The sequence below is a fragment of the Engraulis encrasicolus genome, chromosome 23 (genome assembly GCF_034702125.1).
Source record: "Engraulis encrasicolus isolate BLACKSEA-1 chromosome 23, IST_EnEncr_1.0, whole genome shotgun sequence".
Lineage (NCBI taxonomy): Eukaryota > Metazoa > Chordata > Actinopteri > Clupeiformes > Engraulidae > Engraulis > Engraulis encrasicolus.
In genome coordinates this window covers 6,845,540-6,853,733 of record NC_085879.1, presented here as the reverse complement: position 1 = coordinate 6,853,733, position 8,194 = coordinate 6,845,540, and the positions used below count along the sequence as shown (strand labels likewise).

At 40.9% G+C, this 8,194-nt stretch overlaps 1 pseudogene; it reads left to right on the top strand.

Annotated features, from left to right (window-relative positions):
* Positions 1–6,653: 6,653 nt before the first annotated feature.
* LOC134440703 (uncharacterized) lies at positions 6,654–7,835 on the top strand (annotated as a pseudogene).
* The last annotated feature ends 359 nt before the right edge of the window (positions 7,836–8,194 follow it).

The window sequence follows — 8,194 nt, the reverse complement described above, 5'->3', positions numbered from 1 at the left end:
GTAGTATTTTTATATATGTTTGAAATGACATAGTATTTGTCCATAACACTGTTGACAAAATAATTAAGCAAATGTTCGCTTTCATTAGAGTATTTATCAAATGATTTAAGATTAAGCTTGGCAATTTGTTTGTTTGGAAACTTAAATATATACACTATGTAAACATCTTGGTCATTTAGTTGAAAAAAAATACTGATAATTGACATTTTGCTTTTGCCAAAAGCGTAGGGAAATCATGGAATCACTCACATACACACACAGATGTGTAATTAATTGCATGCATTCTCCTTGAACTATTAGGCCCCTGACCTGTGTGTGTGTGTGTGTGTGTGTGTGTGTGTGTGTGTGTGTGTGTGTGTGTGTGTGTATGTGTGTGTGTGTGTGTACACGTGTGCCTATGTGCGTGCATGCATATGTGTGTGTGTGTGTGTGTGTGTGTGTGTGTGTGTGTGTGTGTGTGTGTGTGTGTGTGTGTGTGTGTGTGTGTGTGTGTGTGTACACGTGTGCCTATGCATATGTGTGTGTGTGTTGGTATACAGTGTGAGCATATGTGAGCACCATATCTTGGATTTTAATGAGAGAAAAGCTATAGCATCAGGCTCTGCATTCATTGTGGCGGCCATCCCCTTGCTATAGCGAATGCTAAACAGCATTGGCCCTGTTATCTCCCTCCTCTCCACAGACAACAGTAAACAAGATATCACGGGGACCCAAACAAATGGCCACTGTCAACAGTATTGAGCACTGTGGCTATTTACCTTCTCAGCAACTGATCAAACAGCAAATAACTGATACGCTCCAGCAGCAGCAGCGGTGGCTGTAGCACAGGGACGGTACGGGACGGCCACCGTGTGGGGGATCACTCTGATGTGCCTTTCAACTCACCAGGCAATGAAAGACAGAGCTGAAAGACTGATAGAGACACCAACACAGAGAGATGGAGTGAAAGAGGAAGACAGGGAGAAGAAAGAGAGACATAAAAATGCTAGTGGAAAGAAGCATTTAACTCCATTAGGTGGTACATCAATCGACTCTTTTGTGAATGACCATAAGTTTAAACTGGACTCTGTGCGTGTGCGTGCGTGCGTGCATACTTGCTTGAGTGGACTGGAACTAAGGTAAACAGAAAAAAGCAGAGAGGACATGAAGAGGAGAGAAAAATAGGGTGAATAGAAAGTGCAAAGTGGAAGTCCAGAGGGAAGTTCCAAAAGTTTAGAGGGGAGGATGAGAAGAGAGGACAAAGTGTTAAGGACCTAAGCTATGCTTTTCCACTAAACAGAAATGAAAGAAATCAAACGTTTTGAGTAGCAGTTACAAATGCCATGTCTAAGTTCTTCACATAGTCCCGCCAGCTGAGATTTCTAATCATAATCATGCTAAAAATGTAGCTATTTTGTATCAATCACTGGTGTTATAATATTTCATAATGCATATCCTACTTGTAGAAGTGAACTGGTGGTAGTAGAAGAAGTAGAAGGAGAAGGCTTTCAGAACATATACATTCCACAAACTAACCACAAACATTCGGATGTTTTCTTTCAAGTTGTCAACATCCCATAATTGAACACTGTGATACCGTTAAAAGCAACAGTGCTGAAAACACAACACTTGTTTTCCCACAGAAATGATTCTGCTCTCTGCTGTTCTCACTATGCTGTGGGATGACAATGTGTGTGTGACTCTTCGACACTCACCTTCATCTTGGGATGTGGCAGAAGAGAAAAGAGTGGTGTTTTCAAGTGGGTGACGCGGCGCCTCATGTGATAATAATGTCACACCCTGTCAGAAAAATTTCTGTTTGTCCCCAAAACAGTTGTCAGACCAAGAGAATAATGTTAAAACTGAGCAAGACGGAAAGTTCTTCCAACATATTAGTAGTAGTAGCTCTATGTAGAATATCTCTCTGTTTCTCAGAGTAACTGTGACTGTGACAACTGTGACTGTGACAGCTTTTACACAGTTGCATAATAGCACAGTTGCAGAACATGCCTAAAAGAAAACCAAGCATGACTGAATTAGTGAATATTAACTCAGAATAGCAGTACAACTGGAGCAGCTCCATTTGGAACTTTCCTGTAGTTGTTGAATGAACTAATGAATGAATGTGTTAATGTCAACTGGATGTACTATATAATGATGGAAAAAAATGTTGGAGAAATGAAAGGTCCTCATAGGCCTGCTTCACACCAAGGCGGTGAAGCGTCGCGGGACAGAAGTGATTATTATCGGCGGTGGTGAAAATACACGGAAACATATCTGTCCTTTCTAGGACTGGGTACCGAAATTCGGTTCCTTAATGGAACCGGATGAAAGGCTAAGGTTCTACTTGGCATCGAAACGTGCCTTGGCTGTCGGTTCCACGTTTCGGTTCCTAGATGTCCATCACGTTAGTTATCATTTCGCATTTATAACCCCAGAAGGTTAACGGTCAGAACGGCGAAAAAAAATCTGGTAACAATAATGACAACATTATTGCTAAGGGACATAAGCACTTTCAAACGTATGTTGTTTCAACTCTGTAGTATTTTTATATATGTTTGAAATGACATAGTATTTGTCCATAACACTGTTGACAAAATAATCAAGCAAATGTTCGCTTTCATTAGAGTATTTATCAAATGATTTAAGATTAAGCTTGGCAATTTGTTTGTTTGGAAACTTAAATATATGGGTAGATGACGTGACGTGTAAATTTTGCTGTCGCAGGCTCTTAAAATTAAGTAAATTCATGCTTTCAAAATTGTCAATGCTTTAAATGATTAAACTAATGTCGTTGTTGTGAAAAAGTAATGTGTAATAAATACAGAGCTTAAATAAGTATACTTAATTTTGAGTCAAATGTCACATTTGTCCTATGGTGTGACTGAGGCAAGCCTGGTTCTCCATATTATAACATTTTTAAATAAATAATCAAAGCTCAGTCATTTGTCTAAACAACCCTGGCATGTTTTTCAAGGTGTCTATTTTAGCAAGTGGCAATGTTTAATTTTTTTCCTGTTTTTCTGAGACCGTATGTACTTATGAAACTTTGTCGCAGAAAACAATGTCCTGTGGTGTGACATCATATTTTTGGTTAATTCTGTGGATAATTATCTATTGTTGAAGCTCCAGCGGTACATAAATTGTGACTTTAGACCCTTAAGAAGCCAATGGCAAGGGTGGATTTTAGATTTTTCTCTCAGAGTTCTTCAGTCAATCAATTATGTTTTGCTACCACAAGATGTATTAGTTTTGTAGTCCTTTGGTGTGACAGCCATAAAATACATTTTGACAATAGTGTATATTTTTCATATTTTTTTCTTATGTAGATGTATGAAAATGCATCTTACTAAAGGTGAAATTGTATTTCAGTTGGCAACGACATGGCTTTAAATTAACTCAAAAGCTCAAATGTCCTATGGTGTGATGGTAAAAGTCCTATGGTGTGATGGTAAAAGTCCTATGGTGTGACACTTTGGAGTATCACACCAAAGGACAAACAGGTCACACCAATGGACTAGATATTTGAGAAATAGCTTTTAAAACAACTGGTAGTACATTTTTGTTGTTGTTGTTGTTTGACTAGATAAATATTGTGTATTCAAATTACTTATTCCTTTATTGGCAATGGCCTTTGGAATTTATACTTTGATGCATTGTTGATGAATATTTGCTGTTGATTTTAGATACTGTCAAATGATATAAAATGTCATTAATGGTGCTTTGAAACCATAAAATATAACGGTAACAGTGAAGGAAAGATCAGTGAGAGAGTATATAGAGGAGTATAGATGAATAAAGTATGCTGTGGAGAGCTCAATATACAGCATAAATGTGCTGTCCAGCTTGAGATACCAAACAGGCACTGGCCACTACACACTACAGGTTCAATGGTGTGACAGTCATAGCATACCTACAAAAGTGTGATGGTCATGCCAAGGTCACACTTCAGTATGAGTCTTATGAGCTCTGCAGGTTACATTTAATGACCGCATGGCTGTCATTAAGAGTTACGATAGGCTGATAATCGACGATTCAAAGACTTATAAGTGTAAAGTGTAGGTCCATATTGACTACAACATTATATTATGATCAAAAGACAAAATAATCATGTTGATATATTTGTTTCTGGCTCAGTTTTGCATTTCTGTCCTTTAGCGTGACATGAATGTCCTACGGTGTGACATGTTTTAAACGCTCAAATATTTGTTTGAGCTAAACAATATGTTTGATAAACACTGAATATTGCATTAGGGAAGAACAAATTATCGTCCCTGAAAAGTTAGTATAAATTCGGACAATTTTGAACATTTAAAAGAAAGATATCCCTGTTTTTCCTCGAAGGTTTCTAATAATCTCACATCTAATGGGAAAAAAAATACTTAAATGGTAATTTCTCATTAAATTAAGACTTTAACAAATTGCAATAAATATGAAGAGTGTAACAATGTTCATAAAACTCCATCAAGCCATTTCTACATTACTTAATATATTTATTTCTTAACGTCACACCAAAGGACATATTTTCAGCAAATTGCTTTATCAACGTAAATAAATAATCAATGAATAGACCAACATTGTGACCACTTGGATTTTTTGAAAGATTAATTGCTGCACTACGTAGACATATACTTTTTTCCGTCATAAACAATGTTTTGTGAAAAAAATGTTTTTTGCTGCCTATCCGTCATCTACCCATATACACTATGTAAACATCTAGGTCATTTAGTTGAAAAAAAATATTGATAATTGACATTTTGCTTTTGCCAAAAGCGTAGGCGAATCGTAGAATCACTCACATGTCCTTTGGGTAGTATTAGAGTCAATGTAAATGTTAAGTGCATAACGTTGCATTTATTGCAGATCAAATGCCAGCAAATTAAAGTGTTACCCAATGATACTTCGAGCATATTAAGCACGCTAATGTTGAACTTTTGCTTAGAAGCAGGCAGCTAGGCGGTATCACGGTATGTTGTGAGCTGTAGTTAAGATTAGTTCAATGTTTAATTGAGTTAGTAATACAGCTACATTTAAATTCAGTCAACAAGGGAGAAAGTTCAATTAAAATGGCTAATTATGATTTGTGTGTGCGTATCTGCATGTGCCGTAATAGGGCCTCCACCCCTCCTTGAACAGGTGGTGTTTTACCACACACACCTTCAAACTGTTAATTAATCATACTGTAAGTAAAACAATCTATACAAACGCATGGAAATTCTCTCTCTCTCTCTCTCTCTCTCTCTCTCTCTCTCTCTTCATTATCTGTCTGCAAACATGAGCTATTTCTGCAGGCCTACAGTATTGTGCCTAAGGACAAACACATGGGCGTATTAGGCCAGTTAAACACAGAGCATGACGTGGCGGCAGCGAGAAGACGGTCTTTCTGCTTAGTCTCGCCAGTCATGGTTTGAATTACTGGGGGACTAGGGGGATCCCAGACCCCCTGGAACAGACACAAGACCCCCCGAAAACATAGTTTGGTAAATGTTGGGGGGTCTCTAAAAATATTGGTAAAATAATTTCAATTGACATAGAAATCCTGTCTAATGGGATGTATTTCATATCCGAAGTGAGAAAGTGTTGTGTTTGTGTTTACATAAAAAAATAAAACATACTGACGACTGCATAAACTGACAACACTAGCGTCCCCATAATAACTTTCCCACGACTTCGATGAGTGTTGCCAGATCATAAACGTCGAGAAATAAGCGACCTGAAAACAAGCCTAAAAGATGTGACCAAATACTAAAAAAACGCCAGGTGGGTCGTCACGTGCCTTGTCAGAGACGATCCTGGTCTTTGCAAGCGTCTGTGTGGTAGTAATAATCCATTCAAAGCTTACAAAAAGAAGCCGAAAATCGCTTATATTAAGCTTGTTTTTTGTCACCTTTCCCACGCTTATGTTGCTACAATGTATGTTGTGGGTGTGGTAGCAGGTGGAGAAAGTGATTTTTTACATCATTCCCCATGCATCCACAGTCAGATAAAGCGAGCATTAGCAATGGCTAAACATCAGCAAGGCACACTTGCCAATTTCTTTTTTTTCTTTTTTAAGTAAACTTTCCGAAGAGGATCAGCGAGATGTTCAGTCAGACCGTGGACAACCGCCCCCACCCCCCTGCACTATTCAGGATGCCGGACCCGCTATCAGCATGCAGCAGGTGGATGAGCCAGCAGGTAGCGTGGAGTTATCTGCCGATGAGTCCATGTCCACCGCCGGCCTCTCTCACCCGAGCATCTGGACAAGCCAGCAGTGGGGTAAGTCCCGCAACCCCTGGCTGTTTTCAAGGGATGGGAAGTTGGGATGCACTGTTTGCCGGGACACCAAAACCCTTTTTTCGGATAACATTGGAAGTGGCGTCCACATTTCCGAGGAATGGATACACGGTGATGTAAGTAGCCAGACACCATTCGGCTTACGGAAAAAAATATACAAGCATAGGGATAGCAACGTGCACAGAAGGGCTGTCGAGCTAACAGAGACCAAGCAAAAGGACATTCTTCCCAACAGAGTCCTTGCGATCAATGCCAAAGTGACAGAAGAAACTGCGTCGTCCTTTAGATCGGCTAAGGAAAGGCTGGCATATCAAAAGCTACCTTCTCTAATGAAATTGCAGGAGCTGAACGGAGCAAAAGTGGGTCCTCTGCACAAATCTGACAAATCATGTGCTGAAATGACAGGACACATTGCGCAGGAGATGAGAATTTTTTTTGTCTCAAACATAAAAGAAAACAATTCAAAATTCAGCCTAACCATTGATGAGAGCACCGTGCACGGACGTGCCTATCTCATTATTTATGTGAGGTGTGACGTGGCTGGAAAGGAGACGTGGACAATGTTTTTTTTAGACATTGTAGAGCTGACAGAGGGCACAGATGCAGAGTCAATTCACAACTGTCTGAGACAGAGTTTGCGCCAAGCTGGTTTGACCGACAAATCTTTAGGCCGGAACCTCATTAGCATCGCCACAGATGGTGCAGCAGTCCTCATCCGCAAAACCACTGGGCTGATTGCAAGGCTAAAACGGGACTTCCCCAACATTCGGGCAATACACTGCCTCGCCCACTGCCTTGAATTGGCCGTCCATGACGCACTGAAGGAGGTTGCTGGATGTAGCCACCTTGAGATTTTCATATCTAAACTTTATGCCCTGTACCACCAGTCTGCGAAGAATGCTCGCTTGCTTGAGGAGGCGGCTGCTGACCTCAATATGCAAGTTCGGAGAATTGGTCAAATATTAAGCATCCGATGGGTGGCGAGCAGCTTCAACACAGTGAGAGCAGTGTGCAACAACTTCCTTGCATTAGCACGGCACTTCAAGACCGCAAGTGAGGACCCAAGTTGAAATGACACGGAGAGGAAAAAATTCCTGGGTCTGCGCAAACACCTCACAAACACTGGCTTTCTACTGGATCTAGCGTGCATGAAGGACATGCTACGAGAGCTGCAAAGCCTGTCCTTGAAGCTCCAGTGGAGAGACCTGTCCCTGGTGGATGCCACTCGCCACATCCAGCAGACGAGGGACGTCCTGACTGCCATGAAGGAAAGCGGTGGGAAATCCACATTGAAGGCCGAACAGCGCGCGTCCGTGGGCCTGTTTAAAGATGTGGAAGTATCCGAGGGCTTACAGAAAATAAACAGGCACCAGTTTTATCAGTCGGTGATTGACGGATTGAAAATGCGCATGCCAGAGTCGGACCTGGTCCAGATGTTGAAACCCCTGGAAAAGCACTTCTGGCCAAAAGACAGCAACGAGCTGATCTTCTATGGAGAACGTGAAGTGCGGGCCCTTGCAAAAACGCTTGGCAAGACGAGTTTCGTGACTGGAAGTTGCAAGATATCGCTCCGGGCATAACACTGGAAAAGCTAAAAACAAATCATGGTTTTCATGTTCTGTTAGCATGGTTTGTGGTTATGGTTCAACCATAGTCACAAACCAAGCTAAAAAAAAATCATGGTTAATTGTGGGTGCCATGGTTACCCCCAAATAACATGAAAACATGAAAGCTCGAAGGACTGTCACCAATGTGCATTGGATGAAAAAAGCAGCAGCTATGTGTAATGTAATGTCTCTTTCTCTTTCTCTCTCTCACCGACCTATGAGGACGGACACTGTATTGTGACCCTCACGCCCTACCCTAGAGGACGGACACTTTATTGTGACCCTCACCCCCTACCCTAGAGGACGGACACTGTATTGTGGCCCTCACCCCC